This window comes from Ictidomys tridecemlineatus, chromosome 10 (assembly GCF_052094955.1).
Source record: "Ictidomys tridecemlineatus isolate mIctTri1 chromosome 10, mIctTri1.hap1, whole genome shotgun sequence".
NCBI classification, from domain to species: Eukaryota; Metazoa; Chordata; class Mammalia; order Rodentia; family Sciuridae; genus Ictidomys; species Ictidomys tridecemlineatus.
The window spans coordinates 112218360-112240000 of NC_135486.1; the positions used below are offsets into that span (position 1 = coordinate 112218360).

At 37.1% G+C, this 21641-nt stretch overlaps 1 protein-coding gene and 2 pseudogenes across 3 annotated transcripts in view; 1 reads left to right on the forward strand and 2 right to left on the reverse strand.

Annotated features, from left to right (window-relative positions):
• LOC144364735 (cytochrome P450 3A9-like) overlaps window positions 1-1600 on the reverse strand; it is a 35851-nt pseudogene extending 34251 nt beyond the window's left edge. Inside the window, exon 1 of the transcript XR_013427178.1 lies at window positions 1498-1600. The product of XR_013427178.1 is annotated as a cytochrome P450 3A9-like (transcript). The remainder of the gene's footprint in view (window positions 1-1497) is intronic.
• Window positions 1-21641, forward strand: part of LOC144367625 (cytochrome P450 3A11-like) — a 492905-nt gene that overhangs the window by 164072 nt on the left and 307192 nt on the right. The gene's annotated exons all lie outside the window — the stretch shown is intronic.
• The window catches only part of LOC144364731 (cytochrome P450 3A4-like), a 382460-nt pseudogene that overhangs the window by 153994 nt on the left and 206825 nt on the right, over window positions 1-21641 (reverse strand). The window lies entirely within an intron of this gene.

Here is a 21641-nt window from a genome sequence, read left to right on the forward strand (position 1 = left end):
ACAAGTTCAAAGCCAGCTTCAGCAGTGTTGAGGTGCTAAGCAACTCAGTGAAACCCTGTCTTTAAATAAAGTACAACATAGGACCAGGAATTTGGCTCAGTGGTCTAGTGTCCCTGAGTTCAATCCCCAGTACCCCACTACTACCAAAAAATGTATGCTTCCAGCACTCATTCACTATTAACATTTAGGGGATTAGCAGTAGAGGGAAGCTTCTTCAACTTGACAGAGATTCTACAAAAAACAATTTTCAGCTAACAATGTACATACTGGTGGCAAACTGGATGCTTTCTCCCAAGCATCAGGAAATAATTCAACAACATATGCTCAGTCATACACAGAAAGACAAGTAAAAATGTTCATCTGAGTGTAGATTATTGATTTATACATGTTGGGAAGGAGTATGTAGAAGGCAAGTAAATAGAGGCTGGATTTGAGTAATGTGCAATATATGCATGTACTAAAGATTGCAGAAAATCCAATTATCATGCACAATTTTCATATATCAATCAAAAATTTAAATTTTGGTTTGAACCCCAGGTCTTGTGCCTGCAAGGCAAGCACTCTACCAATTGAGCTATATCCCTAGCCCTCAAAGTTTTTAAAAAGTAAAGATAGAGATTGTATGGGAATCCACACACACACATTAGCCTCATCTAAAATTGGGGTAAACTTTGAAAGATTAAAGTCTATATCCTTCAAAAGAAATGTTCACTCTCATGGCTATTATTCAACCTCACATTGAAACTCCCAGCTGATTTCAGAGGAAAATAAAAACAAATAAATAAAAGAAATACAGATAGGATTTTCCCTATTTATAGTGCAATCTTTGTCCAATGTGGTCAACACACAAGAAATCAGGCACATTTTTAAGATTAATGAAAATTGGTGAAAACACATTAAAAACACAATCTAAATCTACACAAATTTAGGCATGTGATACATTTAGACAGAGCTGCACACTCATTCATATAGGCCCACAAAATGGGAAAAATGAAAATATAAAGCCTAGATTGTATCAATTTCCTGTTAATATAGGAAAAAGAACTTAATAAATTTATAGTCATGTAAGAAATTTTCATTGGGTAAAATAGAATAAATTATACATGAAACTTCCTGGTAATTTTTTGGCAAGGAATGCCCTCTGAATTTGTAAATATCTCAGGATAAAAATTGAGTTAATAAATTAAATAAATAAATAAATAAATAAATAAATAAATAAATAATGTTACTTTGGATAAGACAAAGGGGAACAAAGGGAAGGTTGAGGGGGTGGGAATAGGAAAGACTGTAGAATTAATCAGACACAACTTTCCTATGTTCATATGTGAATACACAACTAGTGAAACTCCACATTATGCACAAACACAAGGATGAATGTTGTACTTCATGTATGTATAATATGTCAAAATATATTCTAGAGTCATGTATAATTAAAAAGAACAAATAAAAACTTAAAAATATAAATAAATGTTATTATGTTGAAAAGTGAGTGCTTACCTGCAGGTTGGTGAACACAGAATAACATTCTTTGATGAGCACTGTTTTGATAATGCTGGGCTCTGTAGTAGCCAAAACAGGTTGTGAACCATTAAACAGGCTGTGTTGGGAAAGCAAAGCTAATTAAATCGAACAGGCCAGATTCTGCAGCAGGAATCCAGACTTTGATCCTGATGTTACCTATTCTACCTGCCTTCCCTTACAATACATAGCAACATGAAGTTCTGTTTGGGGATTCTGACCATATAAGCCACTGAATTCTTAATAGCATAAAGAGTAATGTAGGTAAAGTAGGTAGGAAGAGAAACTTAAAGACAAAATACACCTTCTAAGAGATGATAATTAGAAATAGCATTGGAACACTGGTTAAATCTAGATGGTGAATACAATAGTATTGCCTATGGTGCTTTCCATAACTTATTTATCTGTTTATTTAATTACTTATTTAGTTATTTTTTAATTACAGGTGGACAGAAGCCTTTGTCTATTTTTATGTGGTGCTAAGGATCAAACCCAGTGCCTCATTGTTCTATGCAAGCACTCTGCCACTGAAATACAGCCTCAGCCCATAGTCTCCACAACTTTTTACATAAAAAAATATAGGTTTGTGAAAAATTGAAGGCAGATAATTGACTAACATCTCACAATTATTAAGTTTTTCAAGTCGTAGCTGAAATGGGGCCTTTGGAGATCCAGTGGGGCATGTTGTGTCCTTGGATCACATGGTATTTATGGGCCATGTCAACTTAGCAGAACACTCTGTCCTGCCCTGTGACTTTCTGGGGATTGATAAGAGAAGATGGAGATGAAAAGTCAAAGTCTTCTACCACTATTTTTAGTGCAGAGCAAAATGATTACACCTCATCTATGGCTCCCACCAAACCCCCACCAGCTCTGAAAGGGAATAGTTGCTATAGTTAACTGAGGCCACCCTCCAATATAAACCTCATCAATCCACCAGGGAACTCACTGGTGGAACTGTAGTTCTTAACATCAAATGGATGAAGAAGAGGAAGAAATGCTTCATTGAAAAGTTAACACTGAAAACTTAAAAAATGGCATATGAGCAACAATAATTATGACAATTAAAAAGAAGAAAGAAAGTTAAGGAAATAAAAAAAGCTGAGCAGAAATGGTTTCCCATCTGCTTTAGAGTACCTTCCAGCCTTTTGTTCAAAAGAATACATTGAATCTGAAATTTAAATAAGGGAATCTTGTCTTTAAATTAAAAGGAAATCAGTGGACAAAAGAGATGATGCCATAGATTTATAAGCTCATGATTTTTTTTAAAAAAAGTTCTCAAATAATACATTTTATTCATCTAAAGTATTTAAATATAAAGAAAAATGGGGAAGATAGAAATAGCCAGACATTGGACACAAAGTAAGGCTGGAGACTCTTGGTCATCAAAAGTAGGAGAAAAGCCAAAACATGCAACATTCTCAACCTAAGTCAGACTGTAGACCCAGACTCCTAGTGATATGCAGGATCACTGGCAGGACAATCCTCCAAGGACTTTGCAGCACAGAGGGTTGCATCCCAAAAGTTGTGGGCTGATGTTGTCCTCATGTGTTGGGGCACCACATCATAACATGTCTACCAAAGAGAAATTTCCAGAATACTCACCCCAATGTTTTTCCATACTTTTTATAACATTCTGTGTCAAAATTAGACAAACCCTAGGAAGTAGCACAAAATGAAATTACATTATTTTTGCAAATGTACTGACATTGCATCAAATGACCCAAATCCCATGAAATCAGGCTTGATGTTCCTAACAGGTGGTTAGAAAGAAGCTCTTATTCAGAGGCTGCTGAGGAGAAAGGAAAAAATATGCAATAATTGAAATGAAACATGTAAAGTCACTTGAATTTTCTCTGAGTATTATACATAATCTACCAATTACCCTTATCAATGAATAAAACATGCTTCTCTTATGCATTATTTCTTTGTCTGCTTGTGTTTTCTCAGAAATACTGGGACCCTCTGAATTATCACCTCCATAGGCACATGAGGAATCCCAGGGTGAGGGAAAATGAGTGCATCCCAGGTCCATGCATAATCTTTTATCTCCTCATCAAGTATGATTTTAATTTATCTCATGTTTTATGGTAGAATTCTGGTAGAATTAGGGAGTAAAGATGCCAGCAAACTCTTTTAGCCTAGGAGATTTATGTTGTCACAATCATGTTGTTGAGTAAGTAAGTGACATAGTGAGCAAATAAAAGTGGATTTGCCTTCCTGTTTTGGGGCTTAACTTGAAAGAGGGGAGATGCTACCTCTCTTCACATAGTACACAGATAGTTAGACACTGGCTGTGAATTTTCATCATAGAAACTAAGCAATTAATCTTCCTCATGCTAAGTTTCATTTGTAATATTTTAACTGTGCAAATAAAGCATCTCAGAGATATGAGTGTATCTTCCTAGAATCTGCCCTGAGGAAAAAATCAAAACATTGTGAGGATGCTCATAGTCTGAACATAAAGTCCACAGTTTACACTGTTAATGTGCCAGAGTCCTGAGCTCATTTACAGAAGTGAACCTGACACTATGAGGAGTTGTAAACAGAGCCCCAGGGTAAACCTGACTGCGCTTTGAATGGGCCCTCACACAGTTTCTGAAGCTTGAAATCTCAAAACTTCTTTTATGGAGCTAAATTTCTACTGATGTAATTAAGCAGGTATTTTTAACCGAAAGAGGCAAAACAGTGAGCTCAAATGACACTCACCCAGCGATCATTAAGAAGAGTTTCCCAAAAAGGCAAAGGTGTTGACCCTGGAATTTCCAGCTTCTTAAAATATCCATGTGAATACGTCCCATATCTATAAAGTGAAAGAGAAATCCAGGTCAAGGGATTGAGACTGTGTGCACATAGTGGCTCATGGGTCACTGATTCAAGAATGGGAACAGTGAAGCCAGGCAGGTAACATGTAGGCCATAAATAACAACAAAAACTCCAATGGCCCTAATTTCATCTGCTCATCATCTCTTCTCTTATATTCCCTGAGAGATCACAAAAATCATAATAATTAGCTCAAAACAGCTGATTATTGTTAAGTTCTATCATTAGGCTCCAAATGATACAGTTAATATTTGATATAAGTCCCCAAACATGAGTTTGAAATCTCCTGAGTCATTCAGATTAGATTTCTTTCAGGTCACTTCACTCACTGGTGTCAGTTTAGGAAGTTGACTTAATGCCATCATGTTGGCCCCCAAGTGGCCTCCAGAGGAGACCATCCCCACTCTGGGACTTTGTAACTGAGCAGACAGAAGTATTCTCCCACTTTTTCATAACTTCCATCTGGATGCCTTATATTGCATCACTGGTCCACATTTTCCTTAGTCATCTGCTGTAAGAGATTAAGAACACTGGCATATGGGGAAACTGTTGAGTAAGAATAACCAGCTGGGCAGGTATATTTAAAGACATGTACAATCTACGTCATGGATGTATGTATTAGATTAATATTTCTTTAATTTTTCAAAAAAGATGAGGTCATTTTTAAAAAGGTTGGTTTTCACAAATACAGAATCCAAGGGTACTATTTTGACCTTCAGAAGGAATGTGAGAAACTTACCTCAAAGAAATTGTAGTATTGAGCAGAATAAAATTAAAACATTTTCATTAATTTTAAAATGCCACTGGACGGAAAATAGATGCAACAAAAGCCTGAATACTACCCTTTACTTTAATTGTTATAACCAGGTTTATATTTTCTATTTTCACATCATTATGAATACCTAGTCTTGTAAAAGTGGATTTAAGATAGAAGTCAAAGGTCTCCTTGGGGCAATGTCTTCTACCTCAGTCAGAAATAACTGCTCTCTTTCCCTGCTCCATGAAACCAGGAATCCCACTATTTAAAAAAAAAATATTTTTATAGTTGTAGGCGGACACAATACATTTATTTTATTTATTTTTGGTGGTGCTGAGGATTGAACCCAGTGCCTCACATATGCCAGATGATCTCTCTACCAGTGAGCCAAAACCCCAAACCAGGATTCCACCTATTTAAAGGAATTCTTTTACTAGATGGTTTTATTCATGCTCCTGTACTGGAATTTCATAAGCAAATATTTAAAATACAAAATGGGCTTGGAATCTTCTGTCTATTGAAGCTGTCATTAGATTTCAAATCAAGGGAGAAACAAATCTCTACACTGATGCTAACTTAAGGTGTAAAAATTTCAAATTTCTCCCAGGTCTTTGCTCAATAGTTTTAACATTCAGAAGTACTTGCATATTGCAGAGTGCAGGATTTGATTTTTTAGAGGGAAGGCTGTTCCAGTGAAAGGGAAGAGAACAGAGGAGAGAACTGAATCTGAGCCTGTGGTAGTACCTGGGATGCACTTGGTGTATTTTGCAAATGGTGCTGGGACGTGGGAAAAAGGAGCAGGAACCACTTGTTCCACAGGAGAGAAGCTCCTACACATCTCTTTTAGTGCACACAAAACACAAAAGATAAACAATGACACAGAAACTTGTGAAGACCCCTCTATACACCCAGAATTCTGAAAGTTTGCAAAGTGTGTATCACTTTTCTGAAGGTGTCCAGTTGTTTGTAATCTTCATCTACTGAACTCTTCTGGTTGATTAACTGGGTTCAAACTTAGACTCACTCCGAAGTTCATCCTCCAAATCAAATCATATCACTAAATCTCCTAGTCACAGAAATGGGTGGTTTCAAGAGAGGAGAAACTGGGACAGTTACTCACAGATAGAGGAGCACCAGGCTGATTCCCAGTAGAACCCAGGTTTCCATGGAAAAGTTTGGAATCAGGTCCATCAAGACTTTCCTTTCAGATATGTGATCTAGAAGTGCCATGCTTGCCTTCTGTGAGCAGGTGTGATTCAATGAAGTCAGACTGGCATATTTATATGCTGGAAAAAGAGGTGGGGCTGAGTGTTCAACCAATAGAAAAAAACTATTGGTGCTCCAGCTACTATTGAAGAAGTCACGTGCCCTCTCCACCTTGGCAGTTGGCAGTGAGACATGGGGACATGCCTATTTTGATGTTTGAGTTCAGATTTTATAAAAATTATCCTTAAAAACTTCAATGGTGGTAGGGTTGTGGCTCAATGGTAGAGTGCTCATGAGGCACTGCATTCAAACTTCAGTACCATATAAAAATGAAATAAAGATATTATGCCTACCTACAATTAAAAATAAATATGTTTTTTTTAAAAAAAACTTTGATCAGTGTTATCATTATGCCCAAAGGTTGTTGCTTCTTATCAAAAACTCAATTGAAACATTAGAATTAAGTGTCCTCTACTCCATTTTTTTCCTCTGTGGATGTTCTCATTACAAAATCCTTGAATTCTACCCAAAAAGTTTATATCTAAATCACTGCTCATGCACTTTCCTCTGCTTACAATGCCCTCATGCCTCATAAAAGACTTTTTAAAAAATACTTTTTAGTTGTTGATGAAAATTTTATTTATTTATTTATTTATTTATTTATTTTTCATTTATATGCAGTGCTGAGAATCAAACCCAGGGCATCACACATGCTAGGCCACTGAATCACAGCCCCTGCCAGGAAGACTCTTAATCATCCTTCAAAATCCAGCTCAGTCAAAACTTCATCTGGTAAAGGCTTTCAACACCACCTCTTCACATGGAGCCACTTCCTCCCCTGGACAACTTCTAGTATCCCTGGAACACATTTCTCTTGTTGTTTTTCTCTTAACTGACCTACAACATTGTTGGATTTCACCTTTGTTTAACTTTCCAGAATGTGAACTTCTCTGGATCAAGATCTCTGTACTATCCACTATTATGCCCCTAGTCCTAGCAAAGCTTTTTACAAAGAGCTGGTATCTGGGACGTTTGGTCATTGAGTCAGGTGAGACTGCTGAGTCTCTGCAAGTTCTTTTCCTGTGTGTCTTTGCTGACCACTTCATCTTCCTTGTTTATTAGTACAGAAAGATGATTTGTCTTATTTGGGCCACAGTCACCTTCCCAGCACATTAGGCTAATTTCTGTTTAGCAGTAACAGATCCCTCCAGTAGCCCGTAAGTAGATTTTAGAGAAAAAATAGCCACTGTTTCTGAAAATAATGCATGTCCATGATCAATGGGTATTAAAGGAAGAAGAGAACAGCATCCTGCATGGCCAGGTGAACTATAAATCTCTACCCACCCATCTCATGGCCCATATCAGCACAGAGAGCACATTCAGCACCAGAACTCCAAAAAGATGATCCTAGATTTTTCATTAGACCAAAGGGTGTCTGAGCAGGTGGCTTCCTGCTTTTTGGTAAATGGGTGGTTGTTGGTGGAGATAAGACCTTGGGAGTTTATTTAGGAGAAGTCTTACAACAATTGTCACTTGTGAGACTCTCAATAGATTTCTGATGTGAGTGATGCCAGGTCTGAGTGTTTGAAAATTATATAAGCTCATTATCTCAACTCTGATTCAAATTCTTTGTCTGATTAGCCTGAGAAATGGAGTATTAGGTAACAAAGTCTTCAAGTTCTCAAACATAACAGAATAATAAGACATTCAACTCTTGTGTGATTCCTTCTCTTTTTTTTCTTACTCTGCACCAACTGATACTCACCCTTCACCAACCCTTCCCACATCTCTGGCATGCATTCAAACAAGGAGAGATTACAGTGTCATTTGATAACTGTTGACAATTAACAGCCTTGAAACAGACTGAATTTGGAGGCACCCGACTGAAATTGGGAATAATGGGAGGACGTTGGTGCTTCTACCTTCCACCCTGACAGGCACCAAAGAAAATGGAAATGGGGATTTCCTTCCTTCTTGGACAACACAGACTAACTAAATTTGCATCTTTGCATTTCTTGCCTTTTTTTCCAGATTGCTTCCTCTTCAGATAAACCAAATATACACATGTCTATCACATGTCTTTTGTTTCTGTAAATTATAATTGTGTCTGTGGGATAGGTACAGAGAAGCAATCTAACCGCTTTCTCCTGAGTTGATGGAACTGCATCAAGTTCAATACTCATTTTACCATCTTTTGTCTATTTATTATGTGGGCAAGCATTTAAATTCAGCCAGCTAGGATCAAGGTAGCTCCCAGGGTTAGGCTGTCAGTAATAATCTTACCATAACCCAAAATCTTTTTTATATTTTCTGTATATAAAACCTCTATGGAATTAATATAATTTCATCTTCCTTCAAGTAATGTATTTAGCTCTTATGATGAAATAAGTAGGGCTATTATGATTTTCCCTCTGTCTTTTATAGCTCTGATCCTGGTTGGACTGCTTGGAATTCGTACCAACAAGGATGGGTTAGTCATTTATTGAGATGAAAAACGCATCCAGTGCTGGGGCCCAACCTATGCAAAGGTTCTTGTTCTGCAAAGGGCAATCAAAGAAGCCATGCTTTAGCCAGGCAGGGTGTCAAACATCTGTAGTCCCAGCTTTTCAAGAGGATGAGGCAGGAGAATTCCTTGAGCCCAGGAATTCAAGGAAGGCCATGCAACACAGGGAAAAGTCATCACACACACACACACACACACACACACACACACACACACACACACAGAAGAAAGACAGAGAGAGAGAGAGAGGGAGGCATGTTCCTCATGAACTTAATTCCATAGAAGGTAATATCATCAAACACAAAGATATTTACATGCTAAATTTTTGCTGTGCATGTGCAGGAAAACATTATGTGCCAGAAGACTGCCCTCATTAGTGTCCTTTGTTAAACTCTCCAGTGCCCTTTGTTGAACTCCCCAGCAGTGTTTGACACAGGTGACCTGTATTGTCAGGTTTTGGTTGATATGACAAAAGATGAGAAATTAAACCAATATATGACCAAGCTATATCATCCCTCATATTTATTTGTCAGAATTAATTATCATACTATAGCAACATATGCATATTCATATTTACGGTAGCATACTTAACAATTACTAAGTTATAGAACCAACGTAGGTGTTCATCAACTGGATAAATAAAATATGGTATATGTAATCAGTGGAGTTTTACTCAGCCATAAACACAAATAGAGTTATGTCATTTGCAAGAAAATTAACAGAATAAAGAATGATTTAGTAAGTTTTTGTCTTCTGTGACTAAAGGTCCCAGCTAGTAGAATTGTATGGGGAGGAAAAGTTTATCTAAGGGCGCATGGTTTCAGATGTCTTAGTTTATAGAAGGCCAGATCCATTCCTTGGGGCTCAAGGTGAGGCAGAACATAATGGTGGAAATTTGTGGCAGAGGGAACCAGCTCTCATGATGATCAGTAAGCAGAGAGAAAGAGACAGAGTGAGATAGAGACACCTGTATTTACTTGCCAGATACAAATATATACCCCAAAGCCATACCCCCAATGAATCACTTCCTCCAGCCCCACTCCACTTGCCTACAGTCCCCACTCAATTAATCCAATCAGGAACTAATTCACTGATTAGGTTAAGACTATGCTATATAACCCAAACATTTCTCCTCCATACCTTCTTGCATTGTCTCACACCTCAACCTTTAAGGAACACTACACTCCCAAACAATAACAGAGAACATTATACTAAGTAAGATAAGCCAGATTCAGAAAGTCAAGGATTATATGTTTTTTATAGTATGTGGAAACTAGAGAGAAAAAAGAAAAGAAAGGGAACTCAGATAAACAGAAGAGGGACCAGTAGAGAAATGGAATTTGTGGATGGAAAAGGGGGCGCAAAGGGAGGGATATGAGAATGAAATAGACAATATATGCTATATGCATATATGAATATAACACAATAAAAATCACTCATATATCTAATTATAATGCACAAATAAAAATTTAAAAACCATAAGAGAAAAAAATAACTGTGAAATAATAAAGAAAAAAAGATATATTTGGTCTCATAGTTTAAGAGATTTCAGTCCATAGTCACTTGGATCCATTGAATCTGGGATGTGGTGAGGAAAATTGCCATGGCAGAAGTGCACCATTGAACAAAGTTGCTTCCCTCGTGGTGAATGGGAAGCATAAGGAGGGCAAGGTAGGGGCCAGAGATTTGATTAGCTCTTCCAGGATCTGCACCTGGTGACCTAACTCCAACTAGGCCCTAGGTCCTGTCCTCTCTACCACCTTCTGATAATGCCATACAATTGTGAATCCATCTATGGATCATTCACAGATGAGATTAGGGAAGCTTATGATTACACCACCTTCCCAAAATCTCCACCTCTGCACATGGATGCATTGGGAACCAAGCTGTTAACCCTTGAGCCTTTGGGAACATTACAATGCCAAAACATATCATGATATTTCCTTTATCCCTTAACTTCCTCGTACTGTGTAAATTATAAAAGAAGAATCCATAGAGCTTGTGGGGTTTGTTGTGTGAGAACTTGAGTATGCTTAGCTCTAATTTCTCATCTGACTGTAGATGGGGCTCAGTAAATGTCTTTCAAATCACAGGATCCCAAGGATCACCTGCCTCTCTCTACCTCTATGATTCTCTTGTATTTTCAAAAACATGCCACCTCCACATTATCCTCTTTATCTTGCATATCACTGAGAGTCCCTCAGACCCTCAAGTCCAACCAGCAACCAAGAACTCCTGAGGGAAGGATGAAGCACAAAGACAGCAGAATAGACGGGGCATCGAAAAAGACATCTGCCAAGGATGTCCTAGCTTTGAAATTCTAAAGTGGTTTCTCAACTAGGGGTATAGAGTAAAGGGCATCATACACATGCACACAAACACATATTTGCCCAGAAACACAAATGCATTAACACACACACACACACACACACACACACACACACACACACACACACTCACACAACACCAGTTTTTTTAGTAGCAGTGATTGAGCTTAAGGTTGCTTAAAAATCCAGTCAAATCCCCAGCACATTTTATATTTTTTATTTTGAGGCGAGCTCTCACTATGTTGCTTACAGCCTTGCTAATAATCTGCCTTCAAACTTTCAAACACATGATCCTCCTGCTTTATCCTCCAGAGCCCCTGGGACTACAGATGTGCATCACTGTGCCCAACACTCACAGAGAATGTACCTCAAGCAACAATAGTGTTCCTGAAAGCTCAGTCTTGTCCCTGATGTCAATTCAATAAAAGAAATGGCTTTGAGAAAAGAAGAAAGTTTTATTGTTCTACTAGGAAAGGAGAAGAACAGGGGACTCCTGTCCCAGAGGCTGTGATTCTGCCCATCAGGGAGAACAAAGGGTTTGGGGGTTTTTTGTTTGTTTACTTTTTTTGTAGTGGTAGATGGACAGAATGCCCCTATTTTATGTTTATTTTTATGTGGTGCTAAGAACTGAAAGCAGTGCCTCATATATGCTAGGCAAGTTTACTGACTCAACCAATAAGAGAGGGTTTTTAAAGACATAATCCATTCCAGGTGTTCCCTGTGAGAGGTTGGATTCACCTGTTAATTTGGGAGATAGCCATTCTTATGGCACAAGTCCTGAAATCTGAATTACTTTGTTCCTGTGGTGCGTGTATGCTCAAAGATAGATGGATTACTCAGCCTAGGATGGGAAAAAGATAATCTTGTTCCTTACCCCTAGGTTATGAATACAGAGAGGTAGAAGAGGAAAATAAAATCCTGTCCATTTTAAAATAAGCCTCAGTAGCAAAGCAGCCAAAGACTGTATTCAAAGCATGAGGTGGATGACTGATACAATAGGTGAAATTTTTGTCTAAAAAAAATTTAACTTTTTTTCTATTTCCTGAAATAACTTTAAGAGTATTCATATTAGTCCTTCTTTAAAGCTCTTGTAGAACTGTGTATTCATCTGGTCCTGGGCTTTTCTTGGTTGGTAAGCTTCTGAAGGCGTCTTCTATTTTCATCACTTGATATTGGTCTGTTTAAATTGTGTATATCTTCCTTATTCAATTGGGCAAATTGTATTACTTAAGATATTTATTGGGGCTGGGGTTGTAGCTCAGTGGTAGACTGCTTGCCTAGCATACCAGAAGCACAGGGTTCTCAGCACCACATACAAACAAATAAAAAGATCCATTGACAACTAAAAACAATTTTAAAAAAGAAATTTATCAATGCCTTCAATGTCTTATATTTTAATGGAGTATAAGTTTTCAAAACAATTTCTAATTATCCTCTGTATTTCTGTAGTGTCTTTTGTGATATTACCTTTTTCATCACGAATGCTGGTAATTTGAGTTTTCTCTCTATTTCTCTTCATTAGCATAACTAAGAACCTGTAAATTTTATTTATTTCTTCAAAGAAACAACTTTTTGTTTTGTCAGTTTTTTTCAATTGTTTCTTTCATTTTGATTTCATTGATTTCAGCTCTAATTTTAATTATTTCTTGCCTTATACTGCTTTTGCTGCTGATTTGTTCCTGTTTTTCTACAGAATTGAGATGTAATATGAGGTCATTTATTTGTTAGCTTTTTTTTCTTTTAAGGAATGAACTCTATACAATGAACCTTCCTCTTAGTACTGCTTTCATAGTGTCCTGGATTTTGATATGTTTTGTCTATGTTCTCATTTACCTCTTAGATATTTTTTTTATCTACTCTTTGTTGTCTTCTGCAACTTATTGTTCATTCCGTAGTATATTGTTTAGTCCCAAGGTGATGGAAAAATATTTATTTTTTATTTTGTTGTTGATTTCTAATTTCATTTAATCATGATCTGATAAGATGCATGATTGTATCTCCACTTTTTTGTATTTGCTAAGAGTTGCTTTGTGGTATATTATATGGTCTATTTTGGAGAAGGATGCATGTGTTGCTGAGAAGAAAGTGTATCTGTTTGATGCAGGTTGAAATATTCTATAAATGTCAGTTAAGTCTAAGTTATTGATTTTATTATTGAGTTCTAGAGTTTCATTATTCAAATTTTGTTTGAAAGATGTATCCAGTGCTGAGAGAGCTGTGATAATATCACCCAGAATTATTGTGTTGTGTTCAATTTGAACTTGAGAAGAGTTTGTTTGATGAACATAGCTGCACCACTGTTTGGGAGCATATATATTTATGATTGTTATGTCTTGTTGGTGTATGGTTCCCTTCAGCAGAAGGTAATGTCCATCTTTATCCCTTTTGATTAACTTTGGCTTGAAGTCTACTTTATTTAACATGAGAATGGACACCCCTGCTTGCTTATGCAGCCCATGTGAGTGGTATGATTTTCTCCCAACCTTTCACCTTCAGTCTGTGAATGTCTTTTTCTATCAGATGAGTTTCCTGTAGGCAGCATATTGTTCTTTTTTTCAATACAGTGTGATTGGTGAGTTCAAGCCATTAAAATTCAGGGTTATAATTGAGACATGGTATTCCCAGCCATGTTTGTTTATTTTGGTTGTTTAACTTGTCTTGATTTTCTTCTTTGATTAGTTTTTTCTTTAGGGTACTACCTCCCTCTGCTAATTTTCATTGTTTTTTTTTCATTTCCTCTTCATGGAATATTTTGCCAAGGATGTTTTGTAGAGCCAATTTTCTAGCTAAAAATTCTTTTAACTTTTGTTTATCATGGAAGGTTTTTATTTCATCTTCAAATCCAAAGTTTAATTTTGCTGGATACAAGATTCTTGATTGGCACCCATTTTTTCAGAACTTGATATATGTTGTTCCAAGATCATCTTTCTGTATTTGTGGCATTGGGGTCTCAGGTGGCCTAGAACTACAGCCAATATCTCTCTGGGGCCTCCAAATTTTAAGGCACTATTCTAAATCCCAAATAAAACTCTGTGTTTTTTTGAAGTTAAGGCAAAGGGTTTATTCTGGCCAGGGCCAAGGGAGCACAATGCTGCCAGTTCTGCAGTGCAAGATATTAAGTGCTTGTCGGGGGCAGGTTAAAAACATACAAAAAAAGCACAAAATAGGAAGGCAGGAGAGGCAAGTGCAATCATAAGTACATTCATTTTATACAGTGGAAAGCACCAGGTTCTCAGAAATGGCACCTTTTTGTGCATAGTCAGGAAGCAATGTTGCATTAGTTCTACAGTTAAGGACATTGTTGTAAGGGAGCAAGTTGGTAAGGGTGGCAATTTCAGATTCTGTGTGAATGGGCTCATGCAGAAATGGGGGCCAATTCTTCTCAGGGTGAATTGTCTGAGCAAAATTGGGTCAGACTGACAGAATTTTCAAATTATCCCATAAGAAATCCATTTATAGATATTTTTATTAATATCCTGTGGAAACATGTGATGCTGCGACCCACTGTGCCACACCCATGCATGCACATTCCATGTTCAATGAGATTTTTTCCACTCTTCTTCCCTTTTTATGTCCCTTCTTCTTCCTTCTCAACCCCTCCATCTACTCTACTGAACTTTCCTCTATTTTTTATTAGTTGTTCAAAACATTACAGAGCTCTTGACATATTATATTTCATACATTTCATCCAAGCAGATTATGAACTCCCATTTTTTGATGAAATTACCTCTCCCTTCTTTCCTTCCCTCTCTCTTTTTCTTATTGTATTTTTTTTTAATCTTCACCTTACTTGCATTATTTTGTATTACCTTACCCCTAGGAGAGAGAACCTTTGTACTTTAATGTTTTGGGACTGGATTATTTCATTTAACATGACTTATCTTTATTTTACCCTTTAGCTTTGATAACCTATAACAGAAAAGAGCAAAGACATACCAACAAAAATAACTATTTTATAGAATATTTTTAGTCTTGTTCATATATTTATTTTTTATTGTTGTTTAAATACTTACTTTCTGAGGTACTTGTGGTTACCTAAAGTTGTTGTTTAATATTTAATCTCAATTTTGCTAGTGAGATAGTGTTGTAAGAAGCTATTGGATACATGTCATCCTTGTAGACTTTGCTGGAATTGTGACATCTTGCAGCTAGCTGCCAGTCTGAGTCACGTCACTTACTTTTCCAAAATTCTGGATATTTTCATATGGTTTCATTTTAATGTTTAGAAAAATAAATACTAACTATTTTATTATAGTAGTCACAGCAGGCTATGTAGCCCTTCTCTCTTTCTGGAAAAGTATCTGAAACTTTCTGACTTTGTTATTGCTAAAATAATTCATCACCATTAGGTTATATTGATTAAATCCCTAGAAAATTTAATGGCTGTGAACCATTTATAATTCTGCAGGGTTACAGGGCCTTCTCCATGGCAAATAAGATTTGAGTTTCAACTGTTCTTCATGACAAGTGGAATTTGGACCCAAACTGGTATCTTGTAAGGAGACCAGTTAATTAGTCTGGTGATTTCACAATCACTATAGGCCTGATTAGGGTGATTACAATATGAACTTCCTAAGGTTTAAGTGTAAGTTGAGGTTGTTAGTTAATAGTCAACCAGGATTATATATACAAGGTAGAGAAACATTAGGTAATGTCATAATTGGTGGCAGTCAAGGTCTGCCTTTCAGGACTCACTTTGATATATATAATCTGTGACAAATTGTAAATGAAATCTTGACTTTTAGTAACAGGCTCTAAAGCAATCCCTAACAGCATGTTTCTGGGTGACACAAATTCCCATTCTTACCCTACCTGAACTGGTTGTTGTCTACACTTTCTGAGGTCCTTGTGTTCACCTGAGGTTTTTGTTTAATATTCGACCACATTTTTGCTAGTGAGATGGTGTAGTAAGAAGCTATTGGATACATGTCATCCTTGCTGACTTTGTTGGAATGGTGACATCTTCCAGCTGGATGCCAGTCTCAGTCACCTCTTACTTTCTCTCACTAAGAACAAGTAGTTGAAAGGTTTAGACTTAGAAGAATATAGAGGTATTTTCATGGTCAGGTGTGTGAGTGATAGATTTGTGTCTATGGTATCTGGATTCCTGAAATGACTTTCCCTCAATACTGTTACTATTTCCCCTTCTTTTTTTCCTGAAATTCTATGTATGTTTTGATCTGGCTGTTTTCCAACTCTCCCAACCAATGGGCATTTTGCAGTTCTAAAAATGCTTCCACTTTTTCAGTTTAGTTACAGTAATGACAATATGCCTTACTACCAATTTCTCTATAAATCTGTATTTTATTACGAAAATGAAGAATTTGAGGCAGGATATTTAGTAAAGAAATTATGCCATTCAGTAACGTCCATGCTGTCCCAAATGATAGAAATTCATCATTTGTAAGGCTGAATGGTGTTATCTCTTGTATACATTCCACCTTTTCTTTTATGCATTAACTATTTCATGGACACTTAAGTTGATTTTTGTTCTTGATTAATATGAATAATATTGCAATAAACATGGGAGTACACATTCCTCTATGGCACATTATATTTCATCTAGATAAATATCCAGAAGTGGGATGCTGAATCATATATAATAGTTCTATTTCTAATTCAATATTTGTTTGTGCTTGTAGGATTAGCATCTTTTTCCTGTTACATGTTAAACTCCATGAGAGCAATAATTCTGACCTTTATATGCAGTGCTGGTGCTTGTCCAAAACACAGCAGGCATGCAGCCGAGACAATTCACAGTGACACTGAGGTGAGGAACCCACCTCCTCCAATGCCAGGAGAAAATGTCATGGGACCTGCCACTTTTCCTACAACATCCAACCATGAGGTCAACAAGAGTTGGTTGCTCCCCTTCTTCAGCAATCAAACTAGATACCACCTGGTTTCCCAAATAGGCCTAATCAATTTGCACCTACTGAGAAGTGTAGGCTCTTGAGAGCAGAGTTAGAAAAAAAAATTAGTTTCCATTTAAAAATTACTTTCTTTATTTGTACAGTCAAGTTTAGAAATTGTGAAATTGAATCTAACACTCAAATCATTTCAGCACAACACTGCCTCCCTGTAATGAAAGCCCACACTTAAACAGTTGAAATCAGGACAGGTTTCCCATAAGAGGAGAGACTTGGGCTAAGAATGTAAAGGATAATATTAGATTCATGAAGATCTTTACAATACTCTGAATCCAGTGATGGAATCTGAGCCTAATGCCCTGTGAATATTATGAGACTCCACATTGATTATATGAAGAACACTGAGAGAGAAACTCAGACATTCAATGTTGACAAAGACATTTATTATACTTGGATGGTTACTGTAGTTATCTGTTTATTTGTCATTATTTTTGGCCAGAATATCTGAATCTTTGTTATCTTTGTAATTGCAGTACTTAGAGCAGACCTCTAAAACCACATGGCGATGCTTCAGTACAGCAAAGAGTAGATGGGAGAAAAGGGGTGGTTTGGGTGCTTCCCGTGTATGTTCAAATAAATTGTCAGTTTGCAAACTTTTTGTGTTCGAAGACATTGCTTCTGGGGAATCAAATGGCACAAAGAACATGTCTCTTATTATTATCCCCTGTAGAGTAAGACCATTTACATCAGTTGGGAAATAGTTCTGACCACATTTCATCCCATGTAATGATACCTATTGCTTTTGCTATGGAGTCTAAGCACCCTGTTTAGGGCCTAAAATGACAATGGCAGAGGAACTGTCACATTGGACTTGGTAATGGCACAGTAGTTGTAAATATATGCTTTGGAGGAAAATGAAAACATGAATTTCCACAGGGGATTTATTTCCAAAAAGATTAAGGAAGGCATTGGGGTTAAGCTGCCAGCGGTTATGAGATGAAACTCTGACCTTGTTTGAATGCATTCTGTGAACCCCCCTAGTGGGGATCATAGAGGACCATCCTACTCATCAATACCTTCAGTATCTCCCTGATTTTTCTCCCTCTTTATCCCGCTGAGGGAGAAAGAAAGGAAGGCAGAGAGAGAGAGGATGGGGGAAGAGGTGTGTTTACTTCTGAAAATGCCACAGGGGAGCTGCTGTGGGAATAAGTATGGGATAGAAACTAAATCTCAACTGATTAGCTGTTGCAGTCATGGATCTGACTATGTCTGATGTTGACCCTGTCAGGGAATGACAAGTACTGAGAAATAACAAGCAACAGAATACTTTTCAAAGTCCCTTCATGTTAGCTTGATCTATCCTACTTTGTTGTGATCCACAGGTGTTGTGAAACCATTTGCAGTAACTGAGCCTCAGTTTCAACCTCTGGGAACCAGGGATAGTACCCTCACTCTATGAAATAGAGTCCATTAAAGTCAAGGAGAGAAGTCTGGCATGTGTAAGAATTTCCTGAGCTATAAATCCCACAATGCCTGGTGATTGTCTCCCAGCTTTCTTTTTCTGTACTTTTCTTTGCCTGTAAAGATCTCTGCCATATCTATCCTTAATTACCTCTCTGCAGAGTGTCATTTTTTCAGACATTCCACAGAAATACCACAAGTATGGCGCTATCTGAGCCCATTTATGTGTCTTCTGCTCACCTAAGGCTATTCCTGGGTAAGGAGACTGTGTGCCAGGAGACTCTACCTGGTAAAACACCTTCCCTTGGCCTTGAATCAATGCATGCATAAATAGATGTATTTCCTTATTGCACTTTAAATGAGGAGCTGTAGTGTCTATCTAGTGTCTCCTAAAGAAACCTTTGACTCAAATGTGACAAACTATAATCATCAACATTTCATGCTGCTTGATAAGCTCCAAAAAAAAGAGAAAGGATGTTGCCAATATTTTGTATTGAGATGTCCACCTACATAGGCCACTGTTCAGCATCCCATATACTTAAACCCAGAATAATGGGATGAAATGGAAATGGTGATCTGTAACCATTGAACTTACCAATAACACTGATTGAGGTGTTCATTTACTTCCCACAGAATAAGCACTAAAAAGAGTTCAGACTGAATGTGTACATAATTCTTTTCCAATTACCAATATAAGGAAGGAACTTGGTTTATCTAAGTATAGGTCATGCATAACCTATAGTAATCTTTGGAAAGTCTGACAATGATGAGAAATGATAAAGAGAAAGAGATATGCTAAGTGCAGCTCAAGTATATTCAATTTTGTTGTGTATTAAGAACTATGAAGGTTTTTTTCTTGCCATGAATAGTGTTTTTTTTTTCAGAATAAATTTATTCAGGACCTGAGTCAGAATGACAATAATGAGCTAGTGTAATATTCAAACACTCACTTGTGGGGTCTCTACCATTGGAGATGTAGTGGAAGCTCACAACTGACAGAGATATCAATTACAAAACATCCCCTGTCCAGTTTCCCAGGTCTCTTCATCACACATTGACTAATCACCATTCATCAAAAACTGGAAACCACTGTCTCTGACCCATGGATTCTTCACCTAACCTAGAATTATATTTTTTGGATTATAAGGTGCTATATATGCTGCCTGTAATGACATCTTCCACACCATTGGTAGCTAAGGTGTTTAAGGTCCAAGTGGCCAGAGAGATCTTACTTTATTCTGTTCATTTTCTCATTATTCCAGAGAGACAGGACCATTCTTTGTTCCAAAATCATCTGAATTCCTTTCTGTGGCAGACACCTTTGATGGACTTCCCAAAGAGCACCATGAATTGATGGTGCTCACTCAGGTGTCAACTCAATCTCAACCACGTCCAGTCTCTTCTTCAAAGGACTTTTGTCAACAGAACACTACTGGAACCACCTGTACCTTTTTTTTTTGAATATTCTTTTTTAAAAAATTTAATTTAATATTTTATTGGTTGTTCACAACATTAAAAAGCTCTTGACATATAATATTTCATACATTAGATTTAAGTGGGTTATGAACTCCCAATTTTTACCCCAAATGCAGATTGCCATATCACGTGGGTTACACATCCACAGTTTTACATAATGGCATATTAGTGACTGTTGTATTCTGCTACCTTTCCTATCCTCTACTATTCCCCCTCCCCTCCCCTCCCATCTTCTCTCTCTACCCCATCTACAGTAATTCATTTCTTTCCTTGTTTATTTTCCCATCCCCATCACAACCTCTTATATGTAATTTTGTATAGCAATGAGGGTCTCCCTTCATTTTCATGCAATTTCCCTTTTCTCTCCCTTTTCCTCCCATCTCAAGTCTCTGTTTAATGTTAATCTTTTCTTCCTGCTCTTCCTTCCTGCTCTATTCTTAGTTGCTCTCATTATATCAAAGAAGACATTTGGTATTTGTTTTTTAGGGATTGAGTAGCTTCACTAAGCATAATATGCTCTAGTGCCATCCATTTCTCTGCAAATTCCATGATTTTGTAATTTTTTAGTGCTGCATAATACTCCATGGTGTATAAATGCCACATTTTTTTATCCATTCATCTATTAAAGGGCATCTGGGTTGGTTCCACAGTCTAGCTATAGTGAATTGTGCTGCTATGAACATCGATGTGGCAGTATCCTTGTAGTACGCTATTTTAAGGTCTTCAGGGAATAGTCCCAGAAGGGCAATAGCTTGGTCAAATGGTGGTTCCATTCCCAGCTTTCCAAGGAATCACCATACTGCTTTCCAAATTGGCCGCACAAATTTGCAGTCCCATAAGCAATGTACAAGAGTACCCTTTTCCCCACATCATCACCAGCACTTGTTGTTTGACTTTATAAAGGCTTCCAATCTTACTGGAGTGAGATAGTATCTTAGGGTGGTTTTGATTTGCATTTCTCTTACTGCTAGAGATGGTGAGCATTTTTTCATGTACTTGTTGATTGATTGTATGTCCTCCTCTGAGAAGTGTCTGTTCAGGTCCTTGGCCCATTTGTTGATTGGGTTATTTGTTATTTTATTGTCTAATTTTTTGAGTTCTTTGTATACTCTGGAAATTAGGTCTCTATCTTAAATGTGAGGAGTAGGCTCCCTATTTACCTCTCTTATTGTTTCTCTTGCTGAGAAAAAACTTTTCAGTTTAAGTAAGTCCCATTTATTGATTCTTGTTATTAACTGTTGAGCTATGGGTGTCCTATTAAGGAATTTGGAGCCCGACCCCACAATATGTAGATCAGAGCCAACTTTTTCTTCTATCAGACACAGAGTCTCTGATTTAATATCAAGCTCCTTGATCCATTTTGAGTTAACTTTTGTGCATGGCTAGAGGAGGGGATTCAGTTTCATTTTGTTGCATATGGATTTCGAGTTTTCCCAACACCATTTGTTGAAGATGCTATCCTTCCTCCATTGCATGCTTTTAGCCCTTTTATCAAATATAAGATAGTTGTAACTTTGTTGATTAGTCTCTGTGTCCTCTATTCTGTACCATTGGTCCACCTTCCTGTTTTGGTACCAGTACAATGCTGTTTTTTTTTACTATTGCTCTGTAATATAGTTTGAAATCTGGTATCACTGTATCACCTGATTCACACTTCCTGCTTAGAATTGCTTTTGCTATTCTGGGTCTTTTATTTTTCC